General features: G+C 37.4%; 1 non-coding gene across 1 annotated transcript; it reads left to right on the top strand.

Moving 5' to 3' along the window:
- The first annotated feature begins 4,013 nt into the window (after nt 1–4,013).
- Nucleotides 4,014–4,120, top strand: LOC120068815. Its single transcript, XR_005479366.1, has one exon. It is a non-coding gene; the product is annotated as a small nucleolar RNA R71 (small nucleolar RNA).
- The last annotated feature ends 11,254 nt before the right edge of the window (nt 4,121–15,374 follow it).

Here is a 15,374-nt window from a genome sequence, read left to right as displayed (position 1 = left end):
GGTGCCAAAACGAGTGAAATATGTTTCTTCAGGGAATTGGGAGATTACCGCTCCATCGCTCGTGGAGCATTTTGCCATTGCCTCTACCCACTTGGATACCATAAATTCAACGGCTAATTAAAATTATAATTTTTTACCATTCGATGGAGGAATGGTCCCTTGAAAATCAATATCCCAACACGTCGAAACCAAATTTCAAGCTCCAAAATGCGTGTTTCATCGGCATTGCATGTTTCCATGAAAATTTACCTGTGCGTTGGCATCGATCACACTGCATGAACATAGTCAGCTACATTCCTTAAACACATCGTAGGCCAAAAAGAATCACTCTGTAAACCTTAGCTGCGGTGGCTGCATCTCCAAAGTGCCCACATATGGTGAGTCGTGGGACATTACGATAGTAATGGCATTGTTGAGACAGCATTTGATATTGCATAATCGAAGGTTTTGTATGCCCCCATTTTTTACAGATTCGGCTCATTCCCAATAATTAATCGACATTCATGTTTGAGCTTCTTCTATTGGTGGTAGGTATAATCTTCTGGAAATTGTCCGCAAACCAAATAGTTGACTATGTCAGCATACCAAGGCAATTCTTCAATATGGAACAGTTGCTCATCCGGGAACATTACACTCACCTCTGATTCATTGCGGTCAATTTCAGGGTTTTCCAATCTAGACAAGTGATCCGCAACTTGGTTCTTTGTCCCCTTCCGGTCAATTATTTCTATGTCAAATTCTTGAAGGAGGAGAACCCATCTGATCAACCTCGGCTTTGTGTCCTTCTTTGTCATTAAGTACTTTATGGCCGAGTGATCAGTATGGATGAGTACCTTTGTTCCCAATAGAAATGCTCGAAATTTTTCCAACGCAAAAAATTACCGCCAGAAGCTCTTTCTCTGTGGTGGTATAATTTGTTGAGCAGGATTTAATGTTTTACTCGCATATGCGGCGAGATGCAAGATTGTTTTTCTCTTTTGTGCCAAAGCTGCTCCCATCGCATACCCACTTGCATCACATATTATTTCAAAAGGAAGTGTCAAGTCCAGTGCAATCAACACGGGTGCGGTAATCAGCGCGTTCTTCAAAACTCTGAATGCGTTGAGGCAATTGTCATCAAAATCAAATCTTCTGTCAGCCTCTAACAATGCACTCGGTGGTTGCGCTATTTTGGAAAAATCTTTGACAAAGCCTCTGTAGAATCCAGCGTGCCCCAAGAAGCTTCGTACAACCTTCATGCTTATTGAAGGTGGAAGTTTTTCAATTGCTTCAATTTTTGCTTTATCCACCTCCAACCCATCCCGAGAAACCTTATGCCCCAACACTATGCCCTTCTTTACCATGAAATGGCATTTTTCCCAGTTAAGCACCACCTTTGTCTCTTCGCATCTCTTCAGTATCTTCTCCAAGTTGGCGAGACAGACTTCATAAATGTTCCCATAAACAGAGAAGTTGTCCATAAAGATTTCGACAGAGTCATCAAGATAGTTTGAAAAGATAGCCATCATGCACCTTTGGAATGTGCTTGGCACATTGCAGAGGCCAAACGGCATGCGGCGAAAAGCAAAGGTCCCATATGGGCAGGTGAATGTGGTCTTGTCTTGGTCTTCTGAAGCTATCATAATTTGGTTGTACCTGGCATAACCATCCAGAAAGCAGTAAAAGTCATTTCCAGCTAGACAGTCTAGCATTTGATCAATGAATGGCAGAGGGAAATGATCTTTATTTGTGGCCGCATTCAGCTTGCGATAGTCCATGCAAATGCGCCACCCAGTAATGGTTCTTTGCGGTATTAGTTCATTGTTTTCGTTCGGGACTACCTTCATGCCACCCTTTTTCGGCACACACTGCATGGGGCTAACCCACGTGCTATCTGCTATAGGATAGATAATGCCCGCATCTAACCATTTAATGATCTCCTTTTTAACGACTTCTTTCATCGCAGGGTTGAGTCTGCATTAATGTTCGATTGTTTCCTTGTGGTCCTCTTTAAAACGAATGTCGTGCATACAGTACACTGGGCTAATTCCTCTAATGTCAGCGAGCGTCCAACCAATTGCTCGAACATGTTTCCTTAGAATGCTCATCAACGTATTCTTCTGGTCTTCGTTGAGCTCAGAGGAAATAGTATCTGGCAGCTTCTCGTTCTGCGCCAAAAATGCGTACTTTAGATGGATCGGTAGGGTCTTTAATTCCAGTGTTGGTGGTTTTACTAGGGATGGTTGCGTAGATTTTCTCTCTTCTTTTTCTGTTGGCTTTCCTTCTTGGTCTGCGATCGTCTCTTCTTCCTTGCTTGTTTTTGTTATGATCGCATTCCAGGCAGCAACGGATGTGTTGGCATCCTCTTCTTCATTCTCTTCATCAAACTTTTCTTCTTTAATAAAATTCTAGTCATCATCTGAGTCATGCACTTCATTCGGAAACTTCATGCCACAAATTATGTTGAACTTGAGCTTCTGTCCGTTGATGCTCAAAGTGATCTCCCCTTTATGCACATCAATCTGGGCATGACCTGTTGATAAAAATTGTCGTCCCAGTATGATGGGTACATCTTTGTCGGCCTCATAATTCAAAATGATGAAATCGGTTGGTAGGATAAATTTGTCAATGGTGATCAGCACATCCTTCACCTTTCCCTCTAGATGCACCAGAGATCGATCGGCTAGTTGGAGAGTTACAGTCGTGGGCACAAGTTTCCCCGCATTCAGCTGCTTAAAGATCGACAGAGGCATCAAATTGATGTTGGCTCCAAGGTCACACAAGGCTTGCTCGATGTACAGTCCTCCGATGGAGCAAGAGATAGTAAAGCTCCTAGGATCGCTCATCTTCAGTGGAATTATTGATTTTGAACTTTGTGTTAATGCCACCGTGGCAAACTTACCAGCTCCCCTCTTCTTAATTACCATATCCTTCAGAAACTTTACGTAGGCAGACATCTCCTCAATCAATTCACTGAAAGGAATATTAATATGTAATTGCTTTAACATAGACAGAAAGCGTTGGTACTGTACCTCTTTCATTCTTTTTCTTTCTAAGTCTCTGCGAGAAAGGGGGTAACTGCACTTTCACGGTCTCCGTCTTAGTTGGCTTTGAGGTCGACGCATCCTCTGACTCTACTGCTTCTTTTTCTCTTTCTTCTTCTTGCGTCATCGCAATTTCAGGATCTGTCGCAATGGGAGCTGTTCAACTAAGCTCTTTCTTTTCTCCCTTCACAGTTTTCCCACTCCGCAATGTCACAACCTGACATTGCTCTTTACCTAATCCCCCTGGGTTGCGTGGGAGTTCTGTTGAACTCGAAAAAGCCCCTTGCACTCTACTCTTTAGCTCATTTGCAATTTGACCCATCTGTAACTCTAGATTGCGGATGGACGTAGCCTGACTTTGAAGCACAATTTCATTTTTCTCTATGTATTGCTTCAACAGGCTCTCCAATGAGGATGATTATGGTAGTTGCGAGCTATTTGATTGATTGCTTGTCTGACCGTTGTTGCGTGGGAAAAATCCTTGTGGCCCTTCTTTCTGCGCCACGGATTGGAAATTCTGTTGTTGATTCTTCCATGCAAAATTGGGGTGGTTTCTCCACCCGGGGTTATAGGTATTTGAAAAGGGATTAATTTTTACAAAGTAAACGGACTGTGGATTTTGGGGTCATTCCTCCATCGCGTGCCCATCACCGCAAGTCGCACACCTTGCGTTGTTTTGACTAATTGCATTGATTTACCTGGTTTGCGGTGTTGGGTTGCTGATCACAATTCCCTAGATTAAGTTCATCATTGCGGTCATCTGATTTTGTAGTGAAGCAATAGCACCATTACTTGCGTCATTGTCTTTGATTCTCAATCTTTGGTCACACTCTCTCCAATCCTCGTGGTTTCTGGAGATGCGATCCAAGATAATCTTCGCCTTGTCATACGTCTTATCAAGCAGACCACCAGTGGCTGCCACATTGACAACGGTCTACGAAGCGGGATTCAAACCATGATAAAAAAAATTCCATCTGAAGGCAGTGTGGCAAACCATTGTGTGGACAATCCCTGACCAACCTCTTAAACCTCGCCTAGGCATCGTTGAGCGATTCGTCTATGTCTTGTTCAAAATTTGTAATTAGTTTCCTTCGTCTGACATTCTCAGTAGGTGGAAAGTATTTCTTCATAAACTTCTCCACGACTTGTTCTCATGAAGTAATCTCTCCCGGCTCGAGAGAATACGCCAATTTTCTTGCCTGATCACAAAGAGAAAATGGGAATAAAGTTAGTTGAACTTCTTCGGCAGAGATGTTCGGGAACACAAAAATATTGCAGATTTCGATAAACCTATGGAGGTAGGCGTGCGGGTCCTCGCCACGCTGGCCTCCGAATTGTCTTGCAGTCTCGATCATCTGCAGCATCACCGGTTTCATTTCAAATTTACTTCCATCGAGGGAAGGCCTCATGATTCCTGGAGAGAAATCATAGAGGTTTGGCGATGCATAGTCCCTTATGGGTCTATTGCGATCGTTTACTAGCAGGATTGGATTCGCCATGACATTATTTTCATTTGGTGCTCCGTTTCCAGGCTGCTCCGCCATCTCTTCTTTATCTGATTGTTGTTGTTGGTGGTGGTCTCTTAATCTCCATCTAAACGTCCTCTCAATCTCCAGGTCGTAATTCTCCAGAGATTGAGAGTCTGCAAAGAAATCAAAAAAATTATCGTTAGCACACTATTTTGCCCAAGTCCCCGGCAACAGTGTTAAAAACTTGATGCTTGATTTTATGTTGTGAAAATGTGGGTGATATGCGATGGTGAAATTGCGTTAAGCACTTAAGTTTCCTCAATGGAATCCAAGTGTAAACTTCACTGAGTTTCCTGGTAAGTCCAGGGTCGAACTCATTGACTTGTGAAAACAGGTTGCGTTGGTAATTTTTAGGAAACTTTGTGGTAACCGGTAACTCAATTAATTGTTGGTTTGTTGTTGATTGCATTAATGAAAAATAAACAAATGCGACGAATTTGAGAAAAGTCAGTTGTGTGATAGATGCACTGAGTATGGGGATGAACGGGTTGAGAAGATCTTTAGCTAGCATTACTTGGGAATGCGTTAGACTATGCGATCATGCTACAACCATGCACCACAAGTCATTTTCCAATGTAAATGCGATACTCCTAAGTCTAGGACGCATGTGTTGAATGCAAAAGTGTCCATAGAGCTTATCCCTAAGTCTCTACTCTTTCCTTATACGATGATACAAAATGCATAAAAGCAAGGTGACCGCAGACAATCATATCCTATCTCTAGGATGCATGCAATGCGTTAATAGCAAATAGTGTTTATTCCTAAGCTCCTATCTCTTGATTATGCATTCTAATCTGACTCTCTCGAGCCTAGATTCTAACCTAACCTTCCCAAGCCTAGATCCTGTCCTTAGACTACCCCCCTCCCCCTCCGAGTATCTCTAATGAACGAATGAAGCATACATAATACAACATAATCGCATAGAATGAAGATTCCCTAGTTGTGCTAGCTAAGTGCTTCTCAACCCATTCAACTGATTTAGCTACTCATGTAAATAACAGAGAGTGAACAAATATAGAGAAGTAAATTCCTTCGATAAATGAGTTGAGTACAAAATAATAATGGAAGATGAAGGTATAGAGAGCCTAGTAGCAATTCCTTGCTGACCGAGGTTTTTACACTGTAAGTCTCTATTCGGCTCCAAAGATGTTCCTGCTTCTGCAGGCGTCGGCCCTCTCTCTATCCTTAAAGCTTCCAGCACTCTCGTAAGCTTATCGAAAGGATCTGTCGGCACAACCTTCTTCTCTCTCGTCCGCCTTAAAATAAAAGAAAATCTAAGAACAATCTAAACTATGAACAGACTTCCGAACTGGTGGAACGGTGAACCCTTTTCTGAAAGATGTTTTGGTATTTATAGAACATCCAGTGTGAACGGTGGCTTCTCTCTCATGATTGTATAGATGGGACGGTTTTAATTCCTTAATTGATGCGCCGAATATTTGTCACCGAAAAGCTGAATGTACTTGTTATCATTAGCGTCTGTCAACTTAATTCGGATTCGACTGTCATAAACTTTCTGTCCCATCGTGATTAATTATGCCTTTCACCCAAATGCGCCCATTATTTGCGCTGATCAAGTTGTGGCAATCCTTCTTGAACAAATGTTGCGAGCACAATTACCGCAAAGCCTTGCAGTAATGCTACGCTCGACAATGATTCCTATGATCGCAATTTTCGCCTTACGTTAACGCATATTCTGCATAAAAACACAAAAATCAATTGTTCCTATGCGATGAACGTATGCGACCGCAATATAATAAATTTACTGCTTTTTGGACGCAATTTAACATATTTTATCAACACAAATCAGCATTGTTTAAGAAGTTAGCACTATGATAACATGCATTTCTGCCCGTTATCAAGAGACGCGACAACTGTTAACGCGTAATAAAATGCATGAAAAAATAGATAAAATGGTGGAGGGGGTGACTTCACCGCATCATTAAGCTTGATCCAAGGGTAATCCCTAGCACAAGTTATGCAATCATGCTATACACAAATATATACATGCGATGCATATGCGAAAATGTCGATAGAACTTATTTCTAAGTTTCTACTCTTGCCTATGCGATGACTAAGTCATACATAAAACAAGGTGACCACATACCACCATATCCTATTTCTAGGGCGCATGTGATTTGTAAATAGCAGATAGAACTTCATGTCTAAGTTTCTACTTCTTGCTTATGCAATTCTAATCCGACTCTCTCAAGCCTAGATTCTATCTTTAGACTACTCTCTCAAGTATGTCCAAAGAGTGAATGATGCATGCATAAGATAAGATGATCACACAAAACATGGTTGACATAAGATTATTCCTATCTCTGGGAACATTGCTTACTTTGCTTAATGGTTCCACTACTACTTACCCTCTCGGACAGTTAGTCGCCATTGATAAGCTCATAGACAAGCGTTGCTTCAGATTCGCACTAAGCAAAGAGGATTTACTCACTACACTCGCGCAACACACACCTCTCAGCAATTTGCTACATGCTTCATATATCTATGTCACATGATTAAGTATGCGATACTCTTGCAATCTTACTTAGTTCGTTGTAATGAAAGTATAAAAAAGAAGATAATGAATATGGAGTCGAAGGAAATAAAGAGATGAATTGCTTACAAAATGTATTAATGTCTTAAGCTGAAATGTAATACAATATAGAGATAAAAAAAGAAGTGGAGGGCTAGATGTAGGAATCTCTTGCTTCCATCAGATGTGTGTCAATGTTGTCGGTGGTGCCATGGATGGGCGGTGGAGTAGTCTCTCTCGAGATCTATCTCTGGGAGAACAACGGTCGTCACTCGGAATGGATTGAAGGAATGAAAAATTCTCAAAGAATGTCTTCTCACGCTCTCATCTGTGATCACAAGGATCTGCCTAAGGCAGAAACTCGGATATCTTGAATTTAGGCTCTAGGAAGCACAGACACTTCTAATTGTGCAGAGAATCGATATCAGATATGGGTACTATACGAATACATCCATATACGTGGTAGATATGTGTCTGATATGTGATTTGAAGTATCTGATTATTTTATTTTTATTTTTAATTTCCAGATACGTGCATCTACTTCCTGATACGTGAAGGGGATACATGGGTCAAATTTTTTTTTCTATCAAATTTAAGCCCAACCACTTAAAAAGTCTAACCCACAAAACATTTTATTTTAATGCATGTTTAGGAGTGATTTTGAAATCATCAAAAATCACTTTTTCATTTTTAAAATCACTCGAAAACACACTTTTAATTACTCAAAATTAGTTTAGTTTTCAATTTTACACTTTTAAATGCAATTTTCAAATCATCAAAACTAGTTTTGAAGGATTAAACATGTTTCATGGTGATTTTGAAAATGACAGAAGTGATTTCAACCATTTTAAAATCACTTCCAAACATAAAAGTCCACTTAAATTGAGCAATCCAAAACAAAATAAATTAAAAATGATAAAAACATAAAAAATTAAAAAAAAAAAACCCAAAATGTAATCATATCTTTATTCTTCCCTTCTCTCTCATGATTTACACCCCTTTCATCCTCAACTTCATTCCTCAATCTTCATCTTCTACTTATTTCCTATTGTCTACTCCAATCGCTCAACATTACTGGACTTTTCAAGTTTTCACTCTTTTCTTAAATCTATTTTAATCTATATTAAAATAAGTATTATAGCAATTAATTAGACATTGTATATATATACGTATTTTCAATGTGTCTGTATCTTAGTTTTTTATAAATTAACGTATCGTCGTATCGTATCGTATCCGTATCATGTATCCGTATCTATGTCTTTGATTCTTAGGAACTACAATAGCTAAGTCAAGGGAAAATTTATTTATGCTAGTCTCTGGGGATGATACCCTAATTTAACTGGAAATTTATTACTTCGATACATACACTTGCGTTGGTATCAACGACCTGCTTTGTAATTGTTACAATTATTGTAAAGTGTTACAAATGATTTAATTCTAATCATTCATGTGGAGACATGTGAGTGGGGATATCCTATACAAAGAGTTTGTATAAGACCGAACCACGGAATGATTAGTCTCTCTTTATAATACTATTACTTAAAGAGACTTACATTTCACTAGGATGACCACAGGGGATTTGACCTTAATCCTAAGTGAGTTGTAAACTTCTACCTATGAAGGTAGTCCTTTGATCTACATGGATGAGAGTGGTCAGATCCGCCAACTTAATATGCCTACCATTTTGAGGATTCGTCTGAGTGGTGAGTTGGAAACGCAGCTACACAAAAAGAAATTCACTCCTTCTTATTGTTAGGGTAAGTAGATAAATTACTTCCTTAAGTGCTAATTCCAGGTCATAAACAATGAGGTGTCTCACCCTCTCACTGGCCAGAGAAGGGTCTAGTTATAGTAGGACTATTATTAATTGTTCATTAGAAGTATCGGTGGTACTTAAGGAGTTAGATTTAACTACAGAGATAAAACAATAATTTTGACCCAACTGTACTTACGAGCAATTTGTGAAGGGTCAACTTACTGTTGATTGGTTATATCCAATAGACACAGAAATATATCTACAATACGAAGAGTGCAACTGTCGGTCATTAGTGGAGTGATTAGCAGTTAATGAATGTTGTTTAATTAAATTAAAGAGTTTAATTAATTAATCTTATATCATTAGAGTTTCTAATCTATAGGTCCATAAGGTCCCTTTGTTAGTTTAATAAGAAATGAGAATCAATTAATTCTGATTTAATTTGAATTGTTCAAATTAATTAAAGGAAATTAATAGTATAAGATACAATTAATATAATGTATGTTGATATATTATAATATAAAGTTTAATGAGATAAATAAATATTTGAATATGATTCAAATATTATTTATATGAATATGATTCATATAAAAACTATAGGTTAAAATTAACGTGAATATGATTTATATTAAAACTATAGGTTATATGAGATAATATAAACTATAGGTCATATCATGTATGATATAATATAAAATTATAGGTTGTATATTATATGGGATATAATATATTTTTTAGATTTAATTATATTAAAATAGTTAATATAATTATATTAAATTAAAAAATTGTCTCTTTGGGAGTTATTATATATGTTGTGGAGGGAGTTAACTCCCTCACTCACACATCTCTTATATAACAGATTGATGGAAAAAGGAGAAGTCAATTTTTTATGTGAAATTGTTTCATTTGTAGAAAACCTCTTTGTATCTTCATCTTCTCCATTTGCATTTTCTCTTAACAAACACTCTTTCTCCTTTCAGCAGAATTGAATAAGAAGCCCACACTCTCCTTGATTCTTGAGAATAACAAGTAACTCTTGTGGTGGTGTCACATTCTGTTCGTTGTGTTGCAGTGTTCTGGAGAATGACAGAGAAGTACATGATCTTGCTAGAGAGGAAATTCGAGAAAAACGGTTCTTCAAGGATATGTATATCATTTCCCCTTTCTTATGTATATCATTTCCCCTTTCTTCTCTGTAATTTTTTTTTTCGTAGAAAAGCATGCTTAAGTTTATGTATGTTTATCCATGTTTCTGTCTTTCTCTGTTTTTGCTAAGTTTCCAAATGAATTCTAAGACACGTACGCGATCAATCGCTTCCATTGCAGGAATTCCATTCTTTCTGACCCAACATACATAAATATTTACCAACACATATAGGTACCCTCTCATTCCCAACTAATATGTATAACACGTTGAGTCAAGATAAAGTACGTAACTAAGACCTAGAAAGACTCTGGTCTATTTGGTAAATGAATGTAACATCCTACACCTTTTTATTTATTTATTAATAATGTAAAATTTTTCCTTTTTCAGTAATTGTCCTTAGTTGAAGGACATGTTTGGAATTTTGAATTTAAAGTATAAGTGCAAGGATTTAAGTGTTGTCGTGGAAATTATTCAAAAACTATTCAATTTTCAAATTCAATTTGAAAAGTTATGGCAAGAATTAATTATTTTTGGAAAAAGGAAAGGAATTAAATATTATAAAGTGGGTTAAGGAAAGGATTTAATTAGAGTTATACTATTTTCCTTTTATTATTATTATTATTATTAGTTTTTTTTTTTAAATAAAAAGGGCACCCCCCATCTCCCTCATAGCCGTCTCGCCGTCGCCTCCCTCACTGCCCAAACCCATATTGCCGCCATCTCCTTCACTGTCGGTCACAACCTCCTTACCGCCGCCTCTCTCACTATCGAAACCCGACGTCGCACCGCTCGCCCAGCCACAGAGTCGTCGTCGAAGTCGCACCGCTCGCCCAGCCGGAGAGCTGTTTGAGTCGCCGCCACTCCAGCCCCCTGACCACCACGCTCCACCGCCGATCAAACCTCCTGATCGTCGCGTGCTGCACCATCTTCCAGCAGCTTGACTCTTAGATTTTGATAAGATCTATTTTGTGGTTGGGTTTCTTGAAAGATTTTGGATGCCCACTAAGTTGGATTAAAGATTAAATTAGTCGCATTATCTTGATTTTAGATTTTTGAGCTGGGAAATTACAGCAGCGACTGTCCAGCGGATTCAAGATCATTCGACAAGAGTTTTGATAAGAATTATGGTCCTTATTGTTGGTTTGTGGGCACGTTTTGATTACTAAATTAAGTTGACTTAACCCTTGAATCTTTAAGGTTCCAAGCTATCATCCATTGGGAGTTAAAACCTGTTGGAAGGAGATTTTGGAATGGTTGTTAATCAAGTTCCTTGGGTAAGCTTTTGGGGTGTTGTGGTTTTGAATCTGAGATGTCACAATTATTATTGAACTAAAATTTTATGGTTGCATTCGTATGGTAGAGTCGTTTCTTCAAATCGCGGTCATCGTTGGTTGTCAGAGTTATCTATGGAATTTCGATTAAGGTAAGTAATCTTACCAGGAACTGCCCACGGGCCAGGTTTTATTTGTATGTTCACGTGATAAGTTAAGTTATAGTAAATATTAGCACGTTGACTGATAGTATGACCTGAATCAAGTATGTTCTGGTACAGGTTCTATTTTGTTTAAAATACACCTAGGTACTCGATTGTTAGTATGTGATGGTATGTGTTTTCATATGTTGATATCTGATTTGCTGGTGTTGAGGCATACTTACTTGCATGCTGTGGAATTATGATGTAAGGTATACATGAATGTAGTATGATATGTTGTTAATAATCATGTGTATGTGATGGAGCCATAGTATCAGGGATTTTCATGTATGTTCTAGAATTGTACAATGTTGATTCTTAGAACGTTGAGACTGTGTGAATATCCTCATTGATTAGTTAGATGCTCACCAATTTGTGTTTCCTTCGGGATTCACCAGTTTTGTGTTTCCTTCGGGATTCACCAGTTTGTGTTTCCTTCGAGATTCACCAGTTTGTGTTCCCTTTGGGGTTCATCAGTTTTGTGGGCATACTTAACTACAATAGGACAGGACTCAGTCTCTTGTTTATTCCATTTGTTTATGTGCCATAGGTGGGTATCTAGAGGACATAGATGCCTAGCCTGACCCCATTGGTGGGGTTACTTACTGAGTATTTCATGCTCATTCTTTCTTATGTTGATGTTTCAGGTAAGGGTAGAGATGCACCAGCGATGGCGTAGCGAAATTTGTGATCGTGCCACTGGGACTAGTTTTTACGCTTCCGCATCATGACATTTAGAATCCTTATATTTTTTTCCCTTAATGTTTAGTTTTATTGTCTTAAACTTATTATTAAGGATTATGTCTTTTGCATACTTTTAATAGTCTTTACGAATTATGGGTACCCTATTATTGTTTTAACAATTACATTTAATAAATGTCTTTTGAACTTCTCTTATTTAATTAGCATTTATTTCAAATAATTGAGCATTATTTTTAAATTCTGCGCATGCATTTATTTTAGTAATGGCCTTACCTAAGTCCTAGGGGGTCGGGTCGTTACAACTAAGAAGGTGGCAAACTATCTACAGTAGCCTAGGTACCGAGAACTCGTTCACTATCTAGAGAAGAAAGCATTTTAAAAATGTGAGCTGGGAAGCCCAGCGAGTGACTAGTTAAGTAAAAACATGCTTTGAAATATTAATAGTCAATGAGAAACCAAGAATAGGTTTTTGTTTCAGAACTCGGAATTTATAAATATGCTTGGAAATTAATTGGCTTAGCAAAACCAACAACATTAGAAATCATTTTCATAATTTCAAACTAAGAATATCTGAAAAACCTTAAAACATGGAATATCATGTTTGTAAATCTCATAATCTATAAACCATACATAAAACTTGTAATCTCATAATTCATAAACATTCATAAACCTGTACCCTAAGCCTTAATTGAGGTAGAGCAAGCTCGATACACTTAGGGTCGATGTAGAGTAATCTCAATACAATCAGCGTCGATAAATCTCATACATGCACATAGAAATACCACCAAAAGGCTAAGCACCCCTGCACACGGCCCAAAGCCTATATGTGCACCGAGGTGGGTCCCAAAGACCTATTATACTCATTCTCTAAACTTCCTAAATACCTTTATCTCCTTGAGTATCGGGAGTCTCTAAATCAGGGTACATACTTCAAAGCTTGTAAAATTGTACTTTTAAAACATGAGGGTTTTGCACTTAATCCAAGATAACAAAGCATGAAGAGCACATATCTTTTCTTAAAATTATAAAGTTAGGAATCATGCTAATAATGCTCGAATTGTATAATCATGCTTAAAACATAGCTCATGGAAAATATAACTCATAACATTTATGATAAGTCAACTATATTCAAGAACTTATCAAAATAAACAATTTATTTAAGGGAAAATTTATTGGGTTTTATGTCCTAAAACTCGTGGTTTGTAAACAATAAAACTTATTTCTGAAAATTCAATAAGTTGTTATTGAATATATGTATTGTTTATTTCGTTTTAAAATAAATCTAATAAACTAAAAGATTCATGACTATGACATGAGTACTTAACTTTATGTGGAGACATAAAAGTGGATCAGGTTCGAGTAAATAATGGTCAAAATGATCTATAGTATATGAATAAGGTTGGGTGTCTTATTCTGGTAACATTATTGGATGTGATCCACTCTGTAGTTATTACAAAGAGTTGTAAAGTGCTACAGACGATGTGATCCTAATTCGTACATGTTATGACATGAGGAGTGGAGGCGTCCTGTGCAATGGGTTTGTACAAGATCGGACCACGAAATCAGTCACTCTTACTTTATAACGTTGTTTACTGTTTAAGACTGACTATTTCAAAATGATGACCTAGGTAACTTGACCTTAATCCTAAGCTAAGTATGAACTCCTGTTTATTCGATATCATTAGATTTGCATGGGTGAGGGTTGGCTCAACAGTGTCGGCTGAATAAACCTCCATTTCAAGGGTAAGACCGAGTAGATAACTGAGGACATAGGGTGCAAGATGGAATTCACTCTACCACTTTCAGGGATAGTAGAGAGGTTGTTCACTTAAAGTGGTGACTTCGGGCCTTAAACAAGAGGCCCCACCCTCTCATTGACCCAAGATGGACTCGGTTTGATGATCGGATCACAAACCATTGTTCATTAGAAGATCAGTGGGACTTAAGGAATAAGAGGTAATCTCGGGGGTAAAATAGACATTTGATTCAACCATTATTACGAACAACCTGTGAAGGGTTAACTTACTAATCATGGTTATATCGAGTGGACATAATATATTTGCAATGAGGGGAGTGCAACTATGGCCTTTAGTGGGGTGACCCATTAGTTAACGAATGAGGGTTAATTCAGTGTAAAGAGTTTAGCCAATTAATCTCAGATCATTGGAGCCCATGATCAGTAGGTCCACGAGGTCCCCCTACTAGCTCATAAATAGATTAGCTTTAGAGTAGCGTGATAAGTTAATTTGAAACGTTTAAATTAGACTTAAGGAATTAGTAATTATATAAGATATAATTACACGTTTAATTTTGGAATTAAACGGATTTGAAGAATTTAATTAATATTTTAATATGATTTAAATATTAAATTCATGAAGGGTGAATTTGTGTAAAAATAATTTAATGTGATATTAAATTAATTAGAATTAATTAATTTGTTTAACTAATTATTTATTATTAATTTTATTAGAAAATTAATTTATGAAATCAATTTTGTAAAATTAATAAAGTTTTAATTTTGAAAAACTAAATTAATTTTGGAAATCAATTTAATAAAAAACAAAATTGAAAGCAAAATTGAAAAAACAAAAAATGAGAAAAGTTAGATTTCGCCACTACATTCATCAAGTAGCTCACTCATTTTCCCACTTGATTTTGCTTCAATCTTCCAAGCCTGAGTTGCACCTCATGCAACCTTCTTCTTTGCATGAATGTCCTGTAATACATAGAGAAGATGGAAGAGAAAATCGGGCATGCAATAGCTGATGAACTTGCTGAAGTTTTGTTGAAATCTTGTAAGGTTGAAGAAGTGTTCTTCAAGTTGCATAAGTGAATTTCTTCTCCAAATTCCCTTCATTCAAATTTATTTTGAGTCTCATAACTCAATCTAAAGCTCCAAGTGAATAGTAGGGAAGATCTTGAGGTGGTTCACAACGAGATTTGGGGAAGATTTGCAGCTGAGAATCGTGATTCAAGGTGTTCTTCAAAGGTATGTCATGAAACTCACTTTGTATTTTATGAGCATGCTTAGATTCAGAGCCAAAATTAATGAATTAGAATGCTTCTTGATTCTTGTTGCTTCCACTGCATGTTGATATACTTCTACAAAATCATGATTTAAAATCATTAAAAGAATTCATTTTGAAAACATACGTCACCCAGTGTCACCGATTTGTCCCCTCGGACTTGTAAGTTTCACCTATCTTTGTTTGGCCT

This window comes from Benincasa hispida, unplaced genomic scaffold (assembly GCF_009727055.1).
Source record: "Benincasa hispida cultivar B227 unplaced genomic scaffold, ASM972705v1 Contig1098, whole genome shotgun sequence".
NCBI classification, from domain to species: Eukaryota; Viridiplantae; Streptophyta; class Magnoliopsida; order Cucurbitales; family Cucurbitaceae; genus Benincasa; species Benincasa hispida.
Note: the sequence above shows the minus strand (reverse complement) of the source record. Positions and strands in the feature narration are given on the sequence as shown.